Source organism: Triticum dicoccoides, chromosome 6B, assembly GCF_002162155.2.
Source record: "Triticum dicoccoides isolate Atlit2015 ecotype Zavitan chromosome 6B, WEW_v2.0, whole genome shotgun sequence".
Classification (NCBI taxonomy): domain Eukaryota; kingdom Viridiplantae; phylum Streptophyta; class Magnoliopsida; order Poales; family Poaceae; genus Triticum; species Triticum dicoccoides.
This window is the reverse complement of record NC_041391.1, coordinates 80,945,850-80,970,769: the sequence shown is the minus strand read 5'-3', so window position 1 is coordinate 80,970,769 and position 24,920 is coordinate 80,945,850. Positions and strand designations below refer to the sequence as shown.

At 46.1% G+C, this 24,920-nt stretch overlaps 1 pseudogene; it reads left to right on the top strand.

Annotated features, from left to right (window-relative positions):
• The first annotated feature begins 4,777 nt into the window (after window positions 1–4,777).
• LOC119320789 overlaps window positions 4,778–24,920 on the top strand; it is a 142,913-nt pseudogene continuing 122,770 nt past the window's right edge.

The window sequence follows — 24,920 nt, the reverse complement described above, 5'->3', positions numbered from 1 at the left end:
AGTACCCCCTACACTACTGTCAGACTTAGAACCACGACAGTTACAAACCCCAAGTTCCATCGAAAGAGGAAGAGTTGGTCTAGATCATACTTGAAGTGCCTCGAACCGTCAATGATGATCCCTTGAATGTATGACCAAAAGCACGACCTCTCCACGGATAGCAAGCGTATAGTCTTCACAATCCGACAACACTTCACCATCCAGAGTTAGTCAGCGCCGAAGAATTAAAGGGAGGAGATTAGAACTACACCGGGCTTCTAATTATGAGGATTAGAGGATCTAGGACTAGCTCTAATTAGGTCAACTAGGATCACCCAGAACTAGAACTAGAGAACTAGAGGAGGCTTCAAAGTCCTTGTGTTCAAAAGTGTCAAAACCCTCTAGTATATATAGGTTGGAGAGGGGAGAGGGGGCGCCACACAAGGGGGAGGACTCCTCCCTCCTTGCGCCGGCCCTAGGGAGGAGGAGGAGCCTCCCTTTGTCCAATTCGGCCTACCAAGAAGGCTAGGGGGGCTCCCCTATTGGGCCCTTGTGGCCCAATTCTCCTTTACCACTTGGCCTTTTATGACCCGTTGATATTAAATTAAATATAAAGCCTCCTAAGTATTATTAGAGCAATTTATTATTAATTTAACATCTTCAAAACATTTTCCACCTATATATTTTTTATCGGTAATACCCAGTATTGCCCGATAAACTCTAAAACCTTTCTGGTGACCCCAAAATGCTTGTGTTTCCTCTTGAAATATTCTGAACAATAATGAAACTATTACACTAATATATTCTCATTATTCATGTCGTACCAACAGTCAACACATTGTGATTACCTTAGCCTTGTGACCCTGTAGGTTGGGTAAAACATAGACATCAACAAAACCCCTTTTGTTCAATGACTGATACTGGAAACAAGGATATCTGTATCGATCCTGTGAGTACACGAATGACATTCAAGTAAACCTTTGGTTATCATGTGTTATTCCCTTTGATGCATGATACGTTATAAAACCCGAGGTGAGATATATGGTACCCTCTTGAGTCATACACATCCTCAATGTACCTATCTCCTTGTAATCGACTTTGTTCTTATTTCTCTTTGATATGTTCCCGCATCCCTGTAACATAGTCACCTGTGTCTGGCCAGATGATGATGGATGCCGTCACATCGAGGTCCCTAAGAATATCTCTTCATTGTCGTAGGAGAAAATTCCACTCTCGAGCTATCTAGTCTCTTGTCAAACTGTCCGATAAACCTGTAAGTTATCGTTATGTTCATCATGTTGCAAATGAAGTTTAAGCAACCCCAAAGTTCATTGTACGATTAGAAGTGACTACGATACTCTCATTGACTTTTGATGAATTACCTCAAAGTATAACTGTCGTGGTTCTAAGTCTGACAGTAGTGTAGGGGGATACTAATGGAGAGGCAAGATCCTAGCTATGGAGTAGTTGTATACGCACGAGTTTTACGAGTTCAGGCTCTTCTCGGAGGAAGTAACACCCCTACGTCTCGGAGCCCGGAGGCGGTCGACTGGATTATATGTGTATGAGTTACAGGGGTGCGAACCCTTTACACTGAGGAGGGGGGTGACTTATATAGAGTTTGCCAGACCCCTCCAGCCCTCAGTTATGCAGGGTTTAAAGTACATTAAGATAGGAGGTTACTGGTAACACCCACATAAAGAGCTATGAAGACCATAAAGGCTACTTAATGGCAGACCGTTACGTGCAGAGTGACTTTAGGTTTCCTGTTGGTCGAGTGCTTGACTTCGTGGTCGAGTATCTTCGAGTCCGTCGAGTGGAAACTTTGCAGGTCTACTGAAAGGTGATTTCTTCTATAGATGTCCTTGGGTAGGGTGTCTTGGACAGGTCCATGACCCTACCCTAGGTACATGGCTTCATCAGTAACGATCCTCTCCAAACTGGTATTGCATCTTGATAGTGTTCCTGGTTTATCATACATCATTTTTTCTACTACATTCCCCAACAGTACAAAGGAAGAGGATTCTCATCAGGTGCATTCTCGATTGACCTAGAGGTGGTGGAGGATATATTTGGCCACTTATGGGTTCTCCCCTCCCCCTTTTGCCGCCACCTTCCCCCTCATTCACAAAAACGTCCACCTCCCAGTAGGGCTAGCAAGCTTGCCTGGATTCACAAGGATCTCTTCATATCAAAGTCATTCTTGGTGGTTGTTTGCTTCCTTGCCAGTCATTGTTCTACTTTCGATCCTATCCCTACTCAATTTTGCATCACTAATGAAGGATTAGGCCTGGGATGTCTATCATTTGCAGAAGTGGTCAGGAAGAAGATGGTTGATAAGTGTGCACATACTGCTATGGCTGGGAAAAATCAGAAGAATCCTCTGAGCACAAATCCACCCATTGCCCAGAAGCAAGCCCCAGATGTGGTTGGGATCCACTTCAAGAAGCTCCATAGAGATCTTCTGAATCCGCGCCCACAACTCAGGTGAACAGTGCTCTTGGTGCTCCTACGCCAGAAATTGAGCAAGTATTAGATCCTAGGTACAGTGATATGATTTGCTTCAATTGTGGTGATACAGGACATTATGTTGGGAATAGTTTGAACATAAAATCTTGCTTTATTTTTGAGTAAGGACACAATGTGAATAATTGTGTAGCTTGGCTTAAAACCCATCATATATCTACATTCTTTGGTAGTGCTGCCATGGGCTTAGAGTTATACCATGTTGATGGGCCAGTTGCTAATCAAACAACTTAGCTGTATTTTTGGAATTTCGATGTAGTTAATATCATCGAATGAGAGTGTCTTGGCAAGATTTGTTTGACATCTATTTTCTATTTCAGCAAGCAGTGTCAGTGGTTCTGGCAAGTCAGAGAATTGTCCAGCAAAAGTTTCATGATCCAATTTCCCCCATGGAAGAAGGCCGATGATCTATTTGATTTTCCTGCATTTGATTTACCAGTTGATCGGGTTACTATCAAGGTGACCGAATGGAATTGTGTCATTGATGCTTTCGATGAACTCATTGAAGCTTAGATTGTTATGCATGCCATTCCACCAACACTTGGAATGTGTTTTCTCAAGTCAAAACGAAAGTGGCATTCCATAATGCTGATTGAAATGACATATTTAGAAGGGTGTTTCCTCAAGTCAGAACCAAAGTGGCCGCGAGATATCCTACTAATACTCCCTTTGAGAGATTGATTGAGATGAAGAAGAAGCTTTCCTTGCTTGGATTTATTGTGGAAGGTTTTCAAAAGGTGGATGCATTTTTTTGACAGAATAAGGTGGATACATTTGACCCTTATAAGGATGAAAATGATGACCCAGGCGACGATGATAAGAAGACTGATGAGCTGAATGATCCCGTGGATGATATTCATATGGAATGGTTTAAATATGGGGGTCATTTCATTGATGATCTAGACAATGCCAATTTTACTATGGGGCAGGGTCCCCCTAGGGGATCCTCCTTAAAGAAAGTCAATGCTAGACCTGAATTTCCACATGCCGCTTTGTCCAACTATAGTCATGAAGTTTCCATTGTGGAATTTAAGAAACAAGTGTTTCGTGATTCAAATATGCTAGTTGCTCAATCTGAGGAGGTGGTTCCCAATTCGGGGAAAGTGTGAATTCTGAATTTGAGTTTGGGAGGGGTCCAACTAAAAAACATGGATTAATGTGTTAGTTTTCTTAATTTAGTGGATGTGGTTCAGTCTGATGATGAAAATATTGATATTGTGGGGAAGACATGGATACGGTACCTCATGAAGCCGTGGAAATGATGACTTCTTAAAATTGCAAAAGATCCCTCATGGTGTCTCTAGAGGATGAGTTTGATAAAAAGCTTAAAACTACGCCAGCAACCTCTCACAAGAAATGGATCCCCTGTCTGGGTTCAGAAGCCTAATACGAGAAATCATGACAAAGTAAAGATTTTGGCCGAGAATACTGTTTACCAAAGGAAGAAACATCTTGAGGTGCCATCTACTTTTTGAGGTAATTCCTCTACTATTCTTAGTAATGATAGTGTTAAATTGAGCAAGTTGATCTATGTTAGTACACAATGTATATTTTAAGAGCACATGTAAAATACTTTTCTGAGACACCATAAGACATGTTTTTTAATACATGATGTACATTTAAAAAAATACATGTTTTGAATACACGGTAATATATTCCATATACACATTGTACATTTTCAATGGAAATAAACATTTATTAAACTAGGCGGACATTTTTTACATTATAAAACAATAGTCCATCTCCTTAACAAGAGTGTAATGAATACCAAAGCTTACTGCATCTGGACTATCCCACTATTTATATTTAAACAGGTCTTGTTGCTTGTCTATATGTGAGGTGGGACTAAACTTTGAAGGTGGCCTTATTGTTAAGACGACTGAGACGACCAGCGTTAACATTTCTTTCACGCGAGTTAATTCGGCTATCGGTGGAAACTTATGATGCTCAAATACACGTGTCTTCCTCTGGCTGGACCGAAATGGCTTGTTCTCATCATCTCCTCGAAAGAAGGAATCTCACACGGTTTGGAGCAGACGCCAGCCCTTTGAAGTTCGGCAACAAGCAGCAGCCTGCGAACAGCTGCCATGGAAATGGATTGACTTGGTCGACTCGGTAATTCGGCATCACTGGTGGTTGCATCTTTTCCATGTGAAACTGCTGGATCCGCGTACGTACAACAACTGGCGCCAGCATGCATGAATCTATGGCTAGCCAGGCTAGCTTTTATAAGCTAGGGCTCCAGCCACAGTTCAAGCATCCATTCATAGCAATGGCGCACAACACCATCTCGGCTTTAGCCATAGCGTCAACGGCTCTACTGCTGATGCTGGTGTTCAGTTCCGTTGGACGAGCAGCAGCAGCAGCAAGTGATCCGATCGGGATGCTCAACTGCGTCACGTCCTGCGGTGGCGTGAAGGTGCCATACCCGTTCGGCATTGGCCCCGACGCCAGCTGCTACCTGCCGGGGTTCAGTCTCATCTGCAGCACCACCGGCTCAAAGCCATGGCTGCTGCTCGACGCCGACGGCATCATCCAAGTTCTCCGGATCTCCGACAACGCTGAGATCCCTTTACTGGACGTTCAACGTAACGGCGACGTAAAAATCAGCATTGATGCCCATGGCAACGGCAACAGCACATTCAGCCGAGGCCTTAGGCGCCACGGCCCATACACGCTGGCGAGCTACCAGAACGAGCTCATCCTGACGGGCTGCAACGTGCAAGCCACAGTCAAGAATGGCAACGTCATCTTGGCCAGCTGCACCTCGCTCTGCAAAGAAGACCTGGCGCCACAAGCAGCAGAGGATGAAAGCAGCCTGACCCAGCGATGCTCCGGCGGCACAGGCTGCTGCCACACGGATATCGTCACGCCGGCTGGCTACGACGAGGGCGAAGCGTACAGCATCAGCAGCACCGGCACGTCCAAGTATGACGTGCAGCTCAGATGGTTCGGTTGGAACCGTAGCGCGGACCTGGAGCGATTCCCCGTGCGTGTGTTTATCGCTGAGAAGGGGTGGTACGACAACATCTCCATCTCAAAGGATTTGCTACAGATAGATCACCCCATGTCAAAGGAGGCAATGGCAGTGCCTGTTACTCTGAGGTGGGAGGTTGTTGGCCATCCCATCAGCAGCGTCTGCAAGAGCAACCACAGCGAGCCCATAAAGGGAACACGAAGAGGAAGCTATGTGTGCCGCTGCAGTCGAGGTTACCATGGAAATCCATACCTCACCGACGGGTGCAAAGGCAAGTGGCCCAGTACATTTCATTATTAGTTGTACTGATTGACCAATTAGTGCTAGGTAGCTTATGTTGTTGCTTTTGTGTTATGAACCTTACACGTACATGACAACGAGTGCAAGTTGCCACAGACATACCCTTGCTACGGTGAATGTATCAACACGGAAGGATCCTTCACATGCCAGTGTCCGCCAGGAACAACCGGCAACTACTCCATCCCCGGTGGCTGCATCTCCATCAACACAACTGTATCTGATACAGGTACTGGTAGCTTATGGACTTTTCTGGTCTTGTTCTTTCTTCTTTTTTCTGTTTTGAGCTTGAAGAGGTTGCGTTTTACTCATTCATCTTGGCACGATCCAAGTCCAAACCTGCGCAAATAAACTCCAGCGGAATACAAAACCAAGTTTTACAAAGTTCCTGCACACCAATCCTCCCTTGCAAAGCAATTAGCTGTGCGACCCACCCACGTATTTGTGTGGCAGGCTTAAGATAAAACTGCCTTATCAACCACTACACATGTCCTAATGGGCCTGACGAACCAAGCCTAGAAGAGATGCACGATATGAAACAAATGCATGTGAGATGTGTGAGATGTTGACACAATCATGTTTTTCTTCGTTTTAGAACAAGAAGAAGTCTTAAGTTCTTTTACGAAGACTCCAAAAAATACAATATTGAGAGTACTATGATATTTTTCTTGTATCTAAACACTCAATATTGAGAGTACTTTCATTCAATTGATACATCAAGGTGATACAACCACATTAAAAGAACGTCTGGCCTCTGCATAGAATGATGCATACAACCAACACATCCAACACAACTAAAACTAAAAGATCGTTTTACAACAATAATAAAAAGTCTAGCCTAAGGTCGGGTAGATCCTACCATTAGATTACATCGCCATCCATGAAGGGAGAAAACCTCCCTCGCCGTATGCTCCAGCCGGGTAGAAGCCATCATAAAAAATTCTCTGCCCTCCAGCCTCTGTAGGATAGACCAGTACGGAGTCATCGCATACATGCATGAATAGCCTAATGAAACATATTTATTATTAAAAACAACATCATTTCTGGTAAGCCATAGTGCCCAATATAAGGCAACCGCCCCCATAAGAATATGTGCAGAAAATTGTTTGTCAATACCCCGCAACCAATGGCCGAACGTATTCCACTATGCGGGGGCTAAAGATTTGAAGCCACTTGAACTATGGCCCACATTGCACGAGCAAACTTACACTCAAAATAAATGTTTAATAGACTCGGCAAAACACACATGTCTTGATATCTTTCCAATTGCGGCGTGCCATGTTATCCCTATTTAAGATCACACCTCTGTTTAGAAGCCAAATGAATATCTTCACTCAAAGAGGAATTTTGAGCTTCCACAATTTATTGCTATTAACCAGAATATCGGTATGGGCAATTGCGTCATACAAGGACTTGACAGAAAACCTTCCGTTCTTATACAAGTTCCACCGAAACTTGTCTGGTTCGTTTGATAGCTGAATGGGCTCCAGACACGTGAGCAATTCATTCCACACCGCAAGGCAAGGCCCTAATAGGTCTTTACGAAAAGAAATATTAGGATTTTCTTGTCCCATAACCTAGACGATGATGGCAAACTTTTGTCTAACAATCATATACAAGCTAGGGCATTGCACCATAAGTGGGGTGCCGCCCAGCTAGGTATCCTCCTAGAATGTAACCTGAGAGCCATCTGTGACCGAGAAAGTGCCAACTTGGAAAAGGAATTCCTTGGCATTCATCACGCCATACCAAAAATGCGAATCATCAGGTTTTCAATGGATTTGAGAAATATCTTTGCAACCGACATACTTGTTACAGATGATTTCCTGTCATACGCCGTTCTCTATGAGCAGTTTGTAAACTCATTTACTGAGAAGGGCGATGTTTTTAATCTCAAGATCTTAGATTCCAAGACCCCCCCCCCCCACCGACTTTTATGCCAGCATAACAAATTCCACTTAGCTAGTCGACACTACTAGGGAAAAGCCTAGCAGCAGCGCGGGTTTTAGGTATATTAGTAGCGCGGGTGCTCGCGCTACTGATACGCCGCTACAACTAATAGGTAGTAGTAGCACGGTGAAGGAAATATGCCCTAGAGGCAATAATAAAGTTATTATTTATTTCCTTATATCCTGATAAATGTTTATTATTCATGCTAGACTTGTATTAACCGGAAACATAATACATGTGTGAATACATAGACAAACAGAGTGTCACTAGTATGCCTCTACTTGACTAGCTCATTAATCAAAGATGGTTATGTTTCCTAGCCATGGACAAAGAGTTGTAATTTGATTAACGGGATCACATCATTAGGAGAATGATGTGATTGACTTGACCCATTCCGTTAGCTTAGCACTTGATCATTTAGTATGTTGCTGTTGCTTTCTTCATGACTTATACATGTTCCTATGACTATGAGATTATGCAACTCCCGTTTACCGGAGGAACACTTTGTGTGCTACCAAACGTTACAACATAACTGGGTGATTGTAAAGGTGCTCTACAGGTGTCTCCGAAGGTACATGTTGGGTTGGCGTATTTCGAGATTAGGATTTGTCACTCCGATTGTCGGAGAGGTATCTCTGGGCCCTCTCGGTAATACACATCACTTAAGCCTTGCAAGCATTGCAACTAATGAGTTAGTTGCGGGATGATGTATTACGGAATGAGTAAAGAGACTTGCCGGTAACGAGATTGAACTAGGTATTGAGATACCGACGATCGAATCTCGGGCAAGTAACATACCGATGACAAAGGGAACAACGTATGTTGTTATGCGGTTTGACCGATAAAGATCTTCGTAGAATATGTAGGAGCCAATATGAGCATCCAGGTTCCGCTATTGGTTATTGACCGGAAACGTGTCTCGGTCATGTCTACATAGTTCTCGAACCCGTAGTGTCCGCACGCTTAAGGTTTCGATGACAATTATATTATGAGTTTATGTGTTTTGATGTACCGAAGGAGTTCGGAGTCCCGGATGAGATCGGGGACATGACGAGGAGTCTCGAAATGGTCGAGACGTAAAGATCGATATATTGAACGACTATATTCGGACTTCGGAAAGGTTCCGAGTGATTCGGATATTTTTCGGAGTACCGGTGAGTTATGGGAATTCGCCCGGGAGTATATGGGCCTTATTGGCCATACAGGAATAGAGGAGAGAGACCAAACGGGAGGAGGCCTGCGCCCCCCTTCTGGTCCGAATTGGACAAGGGGCGCAGCCCCCTTTTCCTTCTTCCTCTCCCCCTCTTTCCCCTTCTCCTACTCCAACAAGGAAGGAGGGAGTCCTACTTCCGGTGGGAGTAGGACTCCCCTTGGCGCGCCCCCTCCTAGGCCGGCCGCCCCCTCCCCCCTTGCTCCTTTATATATGGGGACAGGGGGGCACCTCTAGGCACAACAACAATTGATCCCTTGGATCTCTTAGCCGTGTGCGGTGCCCCCCACCACCATAGTCCTTCTCGATAATACTGTAACGGTGCTTAGGCGAAGCCCTGCGACGGTAGAACATCAAGATCGTCACCACGCCGTCGTGCTGACGGAACTCTCCCTCGACACTCGGCTGGATCGGAGTTCGAGGTACGTCATCGAGCTGAACGTGTGCTAGAACTCGGAGGTGCCGTAGTTTCGGTGCTTGATCGGTCGGGCCGTGAAGACGTACGACTACATCAACCGCGTTGTTCTAACGCTTCCGCTTTCGGTCTACGAGGTTATGTGGACACACTCTCCCCGCTCGTTGCTATGCATCACCATGATCTTGCGTGTGCGTAGGAATTTTTTTGAAATTACTACGTTCCCCAACAGTGGCATCCGAGCCTAGGTTTTATGCGTTGATGTTATATGCACGAGTAGAACACAAGTGAGTTGTGGGCGATACAAGTCATACTGCTTACCAGCATGTCATACTTTGGTTCGGTGGTATTTTTGGATGAAGCGGCCCGGACCGACATTACGCGTACGCTTACGCGAGACTGGTTCTACCAACGTGCTTTGCACACAGGTGGCTGGCGGGTGTCAGTTTCTCCAACTTTAGTTGAACCGAGTGTGGCTACTCCCGGTCCTTGAACAGGTTAAAACAACACTAACTTGACGAACTATCGTTGTGGTTTTGATGTGTAGGTAAGAACGGTTCTTGCTCAGCCTGTAGCAGCCACGTAAAACTTGCAACAACAATGTAGAGGATGTCTAACTTGTTTTTGCCGGGCATGTTGTGATGTGATATGGTCAAGACGTGATGCAATATATTATTGTATGAGATGATCATGTTTTGTAACCGAGTTATCGGCAACTGGCAGGAGCCATATGGTTGTCGCTTTATTGTATGCAATGCAATCGCCCTATAATTGCTTTACTTTTTCACTAAGCAGTAGCGATAGTCCTAGAAGCAATAGGTGGCGAAACGACAACGATGCTACGATGGAGATCAAGGTGTCGCGCTGGTGACAATGGTGATCATGATGGTGCTTCGGAGATGAAGATCACAAGCACAAGATGATGATGGCCATATCACTTATATTGATTGCATGTGTTGTTTATCCTTTATGCATCTTATCTTGCTTTGATTGACGGTAGCATTATAAGATGATCTCTCACTAAATTTCAAGATAAAAGTGTTCTCCCTGAGTATGCACCGTTGCCAAAGTTCGTCGTGCCCAGACACCACGTGATGATCGGGTGTGATAAGCTCTACGTCCATCTACACCGGGTGCAAGCCAGTTTTTGCACACGCAGAATACTCAGGTTAAACTTGACGAGCCTAGCATATACAGATATGGCCTCAGAGCACTGAGACCGAAAGGTCGAGCGTGAATCATATAGTAGATATGATCAACATAGTGATGTTCACCATTGAAAACTACTCCATTTCACATGATGATCGGTTATGGTTTAGTTGATTTGGATCACGTGATCACTTAGATGATTAGAGGGATGTCTATCTAAGTGGGAGTTCTTAAGTAATATGATTAATTCAACTTAAATTTATCATGAACTTAGTCCTGGTATTATTTTGCCAATTATGTTGTAGATCAATAGCTCGCATTGTTGCTTCCCTATGTTTTTGCTTCCCTATGTTTTTATATGTGTTCCTAGAGAAAACTATGTTGAAAGATGTTAGTAGCAATGATGCAGACTTGGTCCGTGATCTAAGGTTTATCCTCATTGCCGCACATAAGAATTATGTCCTTTATGCACCGCTAGGTGATAGACCTATTGCAGGAGCAGATGCAGACGTTATGAACGTTTGGCTAGCTCAATATGATGACTACTTGATAGTTTAGTGTACCATGCTTAACGGCTTAGAATCGGGACTTCAAAGACGTTTTGAACGTCATGGACCATATGAGATGTTCTAGGAGTTGAAGTTAATATTTCAAGGAAATACCCGAGTTGAGAGATATGAAGTCTCCAACAAGTTCTATAGCTAAAAGATGGAGGAGAATTGCTCAGCTAGTGAGCAAGTACTTAGATTGTCTGAGTACTACAATCGCTTGAATCAAGTGGGAGTTAATCTTCCAGATAAGATAGTGATTGGCAGAGTTCTCTGATCACCATCACCAAGTTACTGGAACTTCATGATGAACTATAATGCAAGGGATGACGAAAATGATTCTCGAGCTCTTCATGATGCTGAAATCGATGAAGGTAGAAATCAAGAAAAGAGCATCAAGTGTTGATGATTGATAAGACCACTAGTTTCATGAAAAGGGCAAAGGAAAAGAAACGAAACTTCAAGTAGAATGGCAAGCAAGTTGTCACTCCCGTGAAGAAGCCCAAAGCTGGACCAAAGCCTAAAACTGAGTGATCATACTGCAAAGGAAATGGTCACTAGAAGCGGAAATGCCCTGAATATTTGGTGGATAAGAAGGATGGCAAAGTAAACAAGGGTATATTTGATATACAGGTTATTGCTGTGTACCTTACTAGTGTTTATAGTAGCCCCTGAGTATTTGATACTTGTTCGGTTGCTAAGATTAGTAACTCGAAAAGGGGGTTACAGAATAAACAGAAACTAGTTGAGGGTGAAGTGATGATGTGTGTTGGAAGTGGTTCCAAGATTGATATGATCAGCATCGTACACTCCCTATACTTTCGAGATTAGTGTAGAACCTAAATAAATGTTATTTGGTGTTTGCGTTGAGCATAATATGATTAGATCATGTTTCTTGCGATACGATTATTCATCTAAAACGTAGAATAAATTGTTATTTTGTTTACATGAATAAAACCTTCTATGGTAATACACCCAATGTTGACGGTTTATTGAATCTTGATCGTAGTAATACACATATTCATAATAATGATGCCAAAAGATGCAAAGTTAATTATGATAGTGCAACTTATTTGTGGCACCGCCGTTTGGGTCATGTCGGTATAAAGCGCATGAAGAAACCCCATGCTGATGGGTTTTTGGAATCACTTGATTATGAATCATTTGATGCTTGCGAACCGTGCCTTTCGAGAAAGATGACTAAAACTCCGTTCTTCGGAACAATGGAACGAGATACTGACTTGTTGTAAATAATACATACTGATGTATGCAGACCAATGAGTATTAAGGCTCGTGGCGAGTATCGTTATTTTCTGACCTTCACAGATGATTTGAGCAGATATGGGAATATCTACTTGATGAAACATATCTCTGAAATAGTTGAAAGGTTCAAATGATTTCAGAGTGAAGTGGAAAATCATCGTAACAAGAAAATAAAGTTTCTGCGATCTGATCATGGAGATGAATATTTGAGTTACGAGTTTGGCCTTCAGTTAAAATAATGTGGAATAGTTTCACAAACTCATGCAACCTTGAACACCACAAACGTTATGGTGTGTCCGAATGTCGTATTGTGCGAGCTATGATGTCTCTTATCGGTTTACCACTATCGTTTTGGGGTTATGCATTAGAGTCAGTTGCATTCACTTTAAATAGGTCACCATCAAAATCCGTTGAGACGACGCCTTATGAACTGTGGTTTGGCAAGAAACCAAAGTTGTCGCTTCTTAAAGTTTGGGGCTGCAATGCTTATGTGAAAAAGTTTCAACCTAATAAGCTCGAACCTAAATCGGAGAAGTGCATCTTCATAGAATACCCAAAGAAAACTGTTGGGTACACCTTCGATCACAGATCCAAAGGCAAGATATTCATTGCTAAAATGGATCCTTTCTAGAGAAGGAGTTTCCCTCGAAAGAAGTGAGTGGGAGGAAAGTAGAACTTGATGAGGTAACTATACCTACTCCCTAATTGGAAAGTAGTTCATCACAGAAATCAGTTCGAGTGATTCCTACACCAATTAGTGAGGAAGCTAATGATGATGATCGTGAAACTTCACATTAAGTTACTACAGAACCTCGTAGGTCTTCCAGAGTAAGATCCACACCAGAGTGGTACGGTAATCCTGTTCTGAAATTCATGTTACTAGACCATGATGAACCTACAAACTATGAGGAAGTGATGATGAGCCCAGATTCCGCGAAATGACTTAAGGCCATAAAATCTGAGATAGGATCCATGTATGAGAACAAAGTATAGACTTTGGTTGACTTGCTCGATGATCAGCAAGCCATGTTAAATAAATGGATCTCCAAGAGGAAGACAGACACTGATAGTAGTGTTACTATCTACTAAGCTTGACTTGTTGCGAAAGGTTTTTCGACAAGTTCAAGGTGTTGAAGACGATGAGATTTTCTCACTCGTATCGATGCTTAAGTCTGTCCGAATCCTGTTAGCAATTGCCACATTTTATGAGATCTGACAAATGGATGTCAAAACTGCATTCCTTAATGGATTTAGAGTTGTATATGATGCAACCAGAAGGTTTTGTCGATCCGAAAGGTGCTAACAAATGTGCAAGCTCCAGCGATCCATCGATGGACTGGTGCAAGTATCTCGGAGTTGGAATATACGCTTTGATGAGTTGATCAAAGCATATGGTTTTATACATACTTTTGGAAAGGCCTGTATTTACAAGAAAGTGAGTGGGAGCACTACAGCCTTTCTGATAAGTATATGTGAATGACATATTGTTGACCGGAAATGATGTAGAAGTTTCTGGAAAGCATAAAGAAGTGTTTGAAAGGAGGTTTTCAAAGAAGGACCTCGGTAAAGCTGCTTACACATTGAGCATCAAGATCTATATAAATAGATCAAGACGCTTGATAAGATTTTCAATGAGTACATACCTTGACAAGATTTTGAAGTAGTTCAAAATGGAACAGTCAAAGAAAGAGTTCTTGCTTGAGTTGCAAAGGTATGAAATTGAGTAAGACTCAAATCCCGACCACGGCAGAAAATAGAAAGAGAATGAAAGTCATTCCCTATGCATCAGTCATAGGTTCTATAAAAGTATGCCATGCTATGGACCAGACCTATTGTATACTCTGCCCTGGTTTGGCAAGGAAGTACAATAGTGATCTAAGAGTAGATCACTGGACGTTGGTCAAAATTATCCTTAGTGGAATAAGGATATGTTTCTCTATTAAGGAGGTGACAAGAGGTTCGTCGTAAAGGGTTACGTCTATGCAAGTTTTGACACTGATCCAGATGACTCTAAGTCTCAATCTGGATACATATTGAAAGTGGGAGCAATTAGCTAGAGTAGCTCTATGCAGAGCATTGAAGACATAGAATATTTGCAAAATACATACGGCTCTGAATATGACAGACCCATTGACTAAACTTCTCTCATGAGCAAAACATGATCATACCTTAGTACTCTTTGGGTGTTAATCACATAGCGATGTGAACTAGATTATTGACTCTAGTAAACCATTTGGGTGTTGGTCACATGACGATGTGAACTATGTGTGTTAATCACATACATATGTGAATATTGGTGTTGAATCACATGGTGATGTGAACTAGATTATTGACTCTAGTGCAAGTGGGAGACTGAAGGAAATATGCCCTAGAGGTAATAATAAAGTTATTATTTATTTCCTTATATCGTGATAAATGTTTATTATTCATGCTAGAATTGAATTAACTGGAAACATAATACATGTGTGAATACATAGACAAACAGAGTGTCACTCGTATGCCTCTACTTGACTAGCTCATTAATCAAAGATGGTTATGTTTCCTAGCCATGGACAAAGTGTTTTAATTTGATTAACAGGATCACATCATTAGGAGAATGATGTGGTTGACTTGACCCATTCCGTTAGCTTAGCACTTGATCGTTTAGTATGTTGTTGTTGCTTTCTTCATGACTTATACATGTTCCTATGACTATGAGATTATGCAACTCCCGTTTACCAGAGGAACACTTTATGTGCTACCAAACGTCACAACGTAACTGGGTGATTATAAAGGTGCTCTATAGGTGTCTCCGAAGGTACATATTGGGTTCACGTATTTCGAGATTAGGATTTGTCACTCCGATTGTCCGGGAGGTATCTCTGGGCCCTCTCGGTAATACACATCACTTAAGCCTTGCAAGCATTGCAACTAATGAGTTAGTTGCGGGATCATGTATTACAGAATGAGTAAAGAGACTTGCTAGTAACGAGATTGAACTACGTATGGAGATACCGACGATCGAGATGTTGACAAAGGGAACAACGTATGCTGTTATGCGGTTTGACCGATAAAGATCTTCGTAGAATATGTAGGAGCCAATACGAGCATCCAGGTTCCGCTATTGGTTATTGACCGGAAACGTGTCTCGGTCATGTCTACATAGTTTTCGAACCCGTAGGGTCCGGACACTTAAGGTTTCTATGACAGTTATATTATTAGTTTATGTGTTTTTATGTACTGAAGGAGTTCGGAGCCCCGGATGAGATCGGGGACATGACGAGGAGTCTCGAAATGGTCAAGATGTAAAGATCGATATATTGGACGACTATATTTGGACTTCGGAAAGGTTCCGAGTGATTCGGGTATTTTTCGGAGTATCGGAGAGTTACGTGAATTTGCCGGGGAGTATATGGGCCTTATTGGGCCATACGGGAATACAGGAGAGAGACCAAAAGGAAGGAGGTCTGAGCCCCCCTTCTGGTCCGAATTAGACAAGGGGCGCAGCCCCCTCTTCCTTCTTCCTCTCCCCCTCTTTCCCCTTCTCCTACTCCAACAAAGAAGGAGGGAGTCCTACTTCCGGTGGGAGTAGGACTCCCCTTGGCGCACCCCCTCCTCCTTGCTCCTTTATATACGGGGGCAGGAGGGCACCTCTAGGCACAACAACAATTGATCCCTTGGATCTCTTAGCCGTGTGCGGTGCCCCCCTCCACCATAGTCATCCTCGATAATATTGTAGCGGTGCTTAGGCGAAGCCCTACGATGGTAGAACATGAAGATCGTCACCACACCGTCGTGCTGACGGAACTCTCCCTCGACACTCGGCTGGATCAGAGTTCGAGGGGCGTCATCGAGCTGAACGTGTGCTAGAACTCGGACGTGCCATAGTTTTGGTGCTTGATCGGTCGGGCCGTGAAGACGTACGACTACATCAACCGCGTTGTTCTAACGCTTCAGCTTTCGGTCTACGAGGGTACGCAGACACACTCTCCCCGCTTGTTGCTATGCATCACCATGATCTTGCGTGTGCGTAGGAATTTTTTTGAAATTACTAAGTTCCCCAACACACGGGTGCCACCCGCGCTACTACTACGTCCATTAGTAATAGCGTGGATACCACCCGCGCTACTACTAAAGAGTAGTAGCGTGGTTCTGGACCCTTGCTACTGCTAAATAATTAGGAAATAAAAAAAATTCCAGCCATGGCTGTTGCTGCTAGGCGTCATCGTGCTCTTCATCCATTGCTGATGCTGATCCTTGAGGGGATGAAGTCGTCCATGGAGATGGTGCTTCCCCATCCAACTCTTCTCCACACCTCTGGTTTGCTGCTGCTACAAAAAAAGAGATAAGGATTAGAAGAGGAAGAGAGAGATAGAGAGGAGTAGGTGCAGCAACTCACCAGTGGCCGCCGGAGTTGGAGCCGAAACCCTAGATGACGCGGGTTGCGTCCATCAGAGATCTGGCCATCGTAATGGGCGGCGGTCTGCTGGATCTTCCTATCCTTCCAGCAGCAGAGGAGGAGAAGGAGGAGGAGGAAGAAGGAGGGGAAACGGAGGAGGAGGAGGAGGAAGGAGGGGCTACGGTGGAAGAGGAGGTCGCCGGATTTGAGGGAGATGTCGCGGCGCGAGGCCAACTGTTGCGGTGGAGGAGGAGACGCGCATGTGCAGGAGCGCCATGGAGAGAGAGAGGAGGTGAGGGATGGGGGAGAGGAGTGATTTGGACGAGGAGATGGGGATTCGAGGGCTGCTAAACAACCCAGTACTTACTAGTAGCGCGGTGATGAAGCCATGTACCTAGGGTAGGGTCATGGACCTGTCCAAGATACCCTCCACAAGGACATCTCTAGAAGAAACTGTCTTTCAGTCGACCCAGAAGGATTCCACTCGACGGACTCGAAGACACTCGACCATGAAGACTCACTCGACCGCCAAGAGATCTAGGGTCACTCTGCATCCAAACGGTCTGTTATTAAATAGTCTTTATGGCCATGATATCACTTTATGTAAGACGTTACCAGTAACGCCAGGTCTTTATGTACATTGAACCCCCCGCTACTTGGGCTGGCTGGGGTCCTGGCGCACTCTATATAAGCCACCCCCCTCCACAGGCAGAAGGGTTCGCACCCCTGTAACTCACACGCATATAATCCAGTCGACCGCCTCCGGGCACCGAGACGTAGGGTTGTTACTTCCTCTGAGAAGGGCCTGAACTCATAAAACTCTTGCGTGTACAACTACTCCATAGCTAGGATCTTGCCTCTCCTTTAGTACCCCCTACACTACTGTCAGACTTAGAACCACGACAGTTGGCGCCCACCATGGGGCAGGTGTCTTAGCGACTTATTGGAGAAGTTACAAATTTTTCCGATCTCCTTCATCATGGTTTCAGGCAGAGTTTTGGTTGAGGGCCGCGAGATCCATCTCGGCGCGCTCACGTTCGTCGCCGACGACTCTGCCTGGCTTCAGGAGGCTCCGCTCGACGTCGACGCGCTCCCAGTCCACGGAGCGACGCACTTTCGCGCGTGCGTCCGCGGTGTCCTCCTGCGGCAACCATCGACCCAATATCGACCGGTTTTTGTGTCATCCTCCCTCCCCGCTTCCCATCGGCGCAAGCGCTCCGGTCGGTCGAGGCTTCAGCGGTGGGTGAGGCACGCGGTGGCTCGCCAGTCGACCAACTCCCAAGTCGCGGCAATCGAGCCCGACGAATCTCTCTACGGCCTGTTCGACCTATCGACTGGCTCCGCAGAGACTGCATCCGAGTGCGACAATAGTGATCCAGCGGTGGAGGTCCTGATGGTTAATGGACCACACGGTCCCCCCGGCTTTCCCGGTGTCGAGGGAGGCGACGGCGAAGGTGATCCGTCGCACGCCCACGAAAAATACCTCCCCGAGCCCCTCAATTCGCTGCAGAGGGAAGAATTTCACCGCCAGAACATGGATGCGCTTCACACTCCTATCGTTGGAGAAACCCCTGAGGCTCGCGCCTTAGAGGACACGCGCTTGGCTAACCTGGCCGAGCGCACTCGACTGGAGAACCTTCAGCGAGCACTCGACGAGTGTGCGCGGCAACGGATCCCGGACTCCAGTCGACGTCAGCTCTTTCCACCTCCGACTCAGGTATATCGAACTCCGATTCAGAATTTAGCAGCTGCAGCCCGTATAGCAGAATCAATTCAGCCTTCCCAGTCAGAGGCTGGCAGAGGCTTGATGCAGATCGGAGATTTGCTCCGGGCAGCAGGGGATCAAAATTCAGCTGTATCATAGTCGCAGAACAGGATTCCCAGCAAATCCGTGGCTGTGAATACGGTCCAATCGGCTCATAGCCCCAGATCTCCCCCAAGGCGTGAAGGGCATGGAGACCGGCACGATCAGTACAGGAACCGTGAGTAGTATGATCACCGATTCGATCGCGATGATCGACGTCGAGTGCCCACCCCTCCCCCTAGGGATGGATACTATGTACCTCGACAGTAGGATGATAGACGCCAGCACAGTGGCGGGCGAAGAATTCCAGTCGACCCCACGGAACTAGGCTTTGATGCAAGATCCATCATCGTTCAAGGTCTGGTCGACCGGAATAGAGCTCACAGAAAGGGTCATGACAGAGACGTCCCACCAGCAGTCGAGTGCATGTCTCCGGACCAGAGTGTTTCAGCAGAGCCATCAGAGCCGCAGTGATTCCTCCCAACTTCAGGTTGGCGACTGGAGTCAGTAAGTTCAACGGTGAGTCTAAGCCCGATACTTGGCTTGAGGACTACCGAGTGGCTGTCCAGATCGGCGGCGGAAATGACGAGGTGGCCATGAAACATCTGCATCTTATGTTGGAGGGATCAGCCAGGGCATGGCTGAATCAGTAGACACCCATCAGCATTTACACGTGGGAAGACCTCTCCTGAGTGTTTGTCAGAACGTTCGAAGGAACATGCAAGCGACCAGCAGGACTGACAGAGCTGCAATCTTGTGTGCAGAAGTCAAATGAGACTTTGAGAGATTACATCCAGAGATGGATCACATTGCATCACACAGTAAAGAATGTATCTGATCACCAGGCAGTCTGCGCCTTCAAGGAAGACGTTAAGTACAGAGAGCTAAGCCTGAAATTCGGTCGAACCGGAGACATGTCTCTGAGTCGAATGATGGAGATAGCCACCAAATATGCCAATGGTGAGGAAGAGGATCGGCTCCGGAGCGGCAAGCACAAGTCAGTCGCCCGGAAAACTGGAGGAGGGAACTCCAGTCGGAAGCAAAAGCGGAAAGCCGAGCCAGCTACTCCTGGAGAAGCCTTAGCCGTGACTCATGGAAAGTTCAAAGGAAAGCCCAAGGGGCCTTGCAACCCCAAGAAAGTGAAGGATAAAGAAGGAAATGACGTGATGGATTTGCCGTGTCACATACACACGAAGAAAGATGAAGAGGGTAATTTCATTTACCCAAAGCATACCACTCGGCAGTGTCGACTCCTGATACAGCAGTTCCAAGGGAAACAGTCCAAGGATAAGGAAAAAGAGTCGGACAAAGTTGAGGGCAAGGAGGATAGTGACGAAGAATATCCTCAAGTCAATTCCACCCTGGTGATTTTTGCTGACGTTGAGAGCAAGAACCAGCTTAAAGTTATAAACCGAGAGGTGAATATGGCCGCTCCAGCGACACCCAATTATCTGAAGTGGTCTCAGACGGCCATCATATTCGACCAGTCAGATCACCCGACGCACATAGCCACCCCTGGGAGGCAGGCTCTGGTGGTCGACCCAGTCGTCGAAGGTACTCGACTGACTAAAGTGTTGATGGATGGTGGCAGTAGTTTAAACATACTGTATGCAAAGACGCTGGAAAGGATGGGCATTCCGATGTCCAGACTCAGCACAAGCAACATGAGTTTCTAAGGAGTCATTCCTAGCAAGAAGTATGCATCACTCGGCCAAATTGCTCTCGATGTGGTCTTTGGTGATTCCAAGAACTTTCGCAAAGAAAAGTTGACATTTGAGGTTGTAGATTTCTAGAGTGCCTACCACGCTATTTTGGGCAGGTCGGCTTATGCACGTTTTATGGCTCGACCATGTCACGTGTACCTCAAATTGAAGATGCCTGGCCCTAAAGGCGTGATCACTGTTACTGGTAATCGCTAGAAAGCGGAAGAGTGCTTCCAGAAAGGCTCAAAGATCGTCGATGCTCAAGTGGTGGCAGAAGAGTGGCAGGAACACCAGAGAAATGGAGACCCGAGTGGTTTGTTGCGAGCCAAGAAGCCTGCTACAGAATCAGCGTTTCAGTCGTCCGGTGAGACAAAACCATTTCACATCCACCCGACCGACCCCAACGCTGCTCCGACTAATATCTCCACAACACTCGACCCCAAATAGGAAGAAGCGCTCATCCAGTTCCTCCGTGAGAACTAGGACATCTTTGCATGGAAACCTTCTGACATGCCAGGTGTACCCTGGGGGCTGGCTGAGCACCGTCTGCGAGTCGATTCAAAGGCAAAACCTGTCAAGGAACATCTGCGACGGTCCGCCGTCCAGAAAAGGAAGGCTATTGGCGAAGAGGTGGCTCGGCTCTTGGCAGCCAAGTTTATCCGAGAGATTTACCACTCCGAGTGGCTCACCAATGTTGTCATGGTCCCCAAGAAGGACAAGTCACTTCGCATGTGCATTGACTTCAAACATATCAATCGGGCCTTCCCGAAAGATCATTTTCCTCTCCCCCGCATCGACCAAATCTTCGACTCGACTGCGGGATGTGAGCGACTGTCTTTCTTGGACGCCTATTCCGGGTACCATCTGATCCGTCTGGTTGGACCCGATGAGATCAAAACAGCTTTCATCACCCCATTCGGGTGCTTCTGTTATGTCACCATGCCATTCGGCCTCAAGAATGCTGGAGCCACGTTCATGAGGATGATTCAGAAGTGTTTGCTCACTCAAATCAGTCAGAATGTGGAAGCATACATGGATGACATTGTGGTCAAGTCATGGAAAGGTTCCGACCTGCTGACTGACCTTGCTGAAACATTTGCCAACCTCAGGAGGTATGATATCAAGCTTAATCCATCCAAGTGCACATTCGGAGTTCCTGGCGGGAAGCTGCTCGATTTCTCGTTTCCGAACGAGGAATCGATGCAAACCTAGAGAAAGTGGGCACTATACTCCGAATGAAACGACCTGTGCGGGTGCACGATGTTCAGAAGCTTACTGGTTGCTTGGCCGCTTTAAGTCGATTCATCTCTCGTCTCGGTGAGAAGGCATTGCCTCTGTACTGACTGATGAAGAAGTCAGATAAGTTCGAGTGGACTCCTAAAGCTGATGCAGCATTTGCAGAGTTGAAAACCCTGCTTTCCACCCAGCCGGTGCTTGCTGCCCCGATCAGCAAAGAGCTTTTGCTGCTTGACATTGCAGCCACAGGACTAGTCATCTGTACAGTACTTACGGTCGAGCGGGAAGATGAAGGGAAAGCCTTCAAAGTTCAGCGCCCAGTATATTACATTTCTGAAGTCCTGACCCCATCAAAGCAAAGATACCCTCATTATCAGAAGCTCGTATATAGGATTTATATGACCACGAAGAATTTGCTCACTACTTCTCTGACCATACCATCACAGTCTTCAGCGACGCCCCCTTATCAGAGATTCTGCACAACAGAGATGCAACTGGTCGAGTGACAAAATGGGCGATTGAACTCCTTCCCCTAGATATCAGATTTTAGGCAAAGAAAGCTATCAAGTCCCAAGCAATAGCAGATTTCCTCGCCGAGTGGACTGAACAGCAGTTACCGACTCAAGTTCACTCAGAGCATTGGACTATTTTCTTTGATGGCTCTAAAATGCTGAATGGTTCCGGTGCCGGGGTAGTGTTGGTTTCCCCCCGAGGAGATAAGCTCAGATATGTACTCCAGATTCACTTTGATTCCTCCAACAACGAAGCAGAATACGAAGCAATTTTGTATGGGTTGCGTATGGCCATCTCACTCGGTGTCCGTCGCCTCATGGTCTATGGCGACTCAGATTTAGTGGTTAACCAAGTGATGAAGGAGTGGGACGTCAGAAGCCCTGCCATGACTGGTTACTGCAATGCAGTCAGAAAGATGGAGAAGAAATTCAAGGGATTAGAGATCCATCACGTCCCCCGACTGAAAAATCAAGCAGCTGATGACTTGGTGAAGATAGGTTCCAAAAGAGAAGCCATTCCCAGTGGCTTGTTTTTGGAGCATGTTCACGCACCGTCGGTTCAAGAGGATCCTTTCACTGAAGAAGCCCCGCAGCCAAAACGTGCCACGGATCCAACTGAAGTCGAGGTCCCAGCTGTGGTCGACTTAATCATGGAAGTTCTGTTTATCACCCCCGACTGGACAATGCCTTACATCGCGTATATTCTAAGAAAAGAGCTCCCAGAGAATGAAGAAGAGGCTCGGCAGATCGTCCGTCGATCCAAGGCCTTTACTGTCATGAGGGGACAGTTGTACAGAGAAAGCGCGACTGGAGTCAGCCAAAAATGCATAACACCGGAAGAGGGTCGAAAGATTCTCAATGACATCCACTCGGGGACCTATGGCATCATGCATCCTCTCGGACCATTGTGGCTAAAGCATACCGATCGGGTTTTTACTGGCCCAGAGCAAATGAAATGGCGAAAGAGATAGTCGACAAGTGCGAAGGATGTCAGTTCTACTCCAACATGTCACACAAACCCTCCTCAGCCTTGAAGACCATCCCAATCGTCTGGCCTTTCATTGTTTGGGGGTTAGATATGGTTGGACCACTGAGAACTGGCAGGAGCGGCTTCACCCATGTACTGGTGGCAGTCGACAAGTTCACCAAATGGATCGAAGCCAAGCCCATTAAAAATCTTGATGCTGACACTGCCATCAGCTTCCGCATAGCATCATCACTGATAATGGGTCAAACTTCCATTCTGATCAATTCAAAGCCTTCTGCGCTTCTCAAGGCACACGAGTCGACTACGCTTCAGTCGCCCACCCCTAGTCGAATGGACAAGCAGAAAGAGCAAACGGCCTAATTCTCAAAGGACTGAAACCCCGGTTGATGCGTGACCTCAAGCACGCAGCAGGCGCGTGGGTCGACGAACTTCCATCAGTTCTTTGGGGATTGAGGACTACTCCAAATCGGTCGACTGGGAGAACTTCATTCTTTCTGGTCTACGGAGCCGAAGCGGTTCTGCCAAGTGACCTGCTTCACAATGCAATATGAGTCGAGCTCTACTCTGAAGTCGAAGCAGAACAAGCCCAGTAGGACGCAGTCAACCTTCTGGAAAAAGAAAGAGAGATGGCCATGATCCGATCGACCATCTATCAGCAAGACTTGCGCCGATTCTACGCCAGAAATGTGAAGAGTCGAGCCTTCCAAGAAGGAGACTTGGTTCTCCGAGTGGACCAACAGAAGCCACACAAACTCGCCCCTACTTGGGAAGGCCCCTTCATTGTTACCAAAGTTCTCCACAACGGAGCATACTGTCTTTACAACGTCGATCGCCAGATTGACGAGCCACGAGCTTGGAATGCGGATCTGCTCCGCCCCTTTTATACTTATGTATTCACTGAGATGAGTTGTAATAAAAGTACTTCTATCATTTATTTATCAAAGGCAAGAGTTTTATAATTTTCCCAGTGATTGTTGTTACTCTTGTTCACATAAAGCAGTCCCCCAGTGGGTGGCTTAGCTGCGAATCGGTTTTGCCTAAGTTTAAACGAAATCCTTACCGAGTGGTGAGCCAGCTTCCCACTCGGAGGCTTAGCTGCGAATCCATTTTGCCTAAGTTTAAGCAAAATCCTCCCGAGTGGTAAACCAACCTTCCACTCGGAGGCTTAGCTGTGAATCCGTTTTGCCTAAGTTTAAACAGAATCCTACCGAGTGGTAAGCCAGCCTTCCACTCGGAGGCTTAGCTGCAGTCCAAGTACTCGCCTAAGTTTAAACAAATTCCTACCGAGTGGTAAGCCAGCCTTCCACTCGGAGGCTTAGCTGCAGTCCAAGTACTCGCCTAAGTTTAAACAAAATCCTGCCGAGTGGTGAGCCAGCCTTCCACTCGGGGGCTTAGCTGCAGCCAAGTGTTTGCCTAAGTACAAATACAACATGCGCTCCGCAAGGAGGACGAAGCGCAGGTCGACTCTACCTTCTCCTTCTGAGCTACGCCACAAATACAACATGCGCTCCGCAAGGAGGATAAAGCGCAGGTTGACTGCTACCTTCTCCTTCCGAGCTACGCCACAAATACAACGTGCACCTCGCAAGGAGGACGAAGCGCAGGTCGACTGCTACCTTCTCCTTCCGAGCTACGGCACAAATACAATGTGCGACCCGCAAGGAGGACGAAGCGCAGGTCGACTGCTACCTTCTCCTTTAGAGGTACACCACAAAATCCTACCGAGTGGAGAGCAAACCTCCCACTCGGAGGCTTAGCTGCAACCCAGTGCTCGCGTAAGTTTTTGAAAATCTTACCGAGTGGAGAGCAAACCTCCCACTCGGGGGCTTAGCTGCAGCCCAGTGCTCGCCTAAGTTTTTGAAAATCCTACCGAGTGGAGAGCAAACCTCCCACTCGGGGGCTTAGCTGCAGCCCAGTGCTCGCCTAAGTTTTTGAAAATCCTACCGAGTGGAGAGCAAACCTCCCACTCGGGGGCTTAGCTGCAG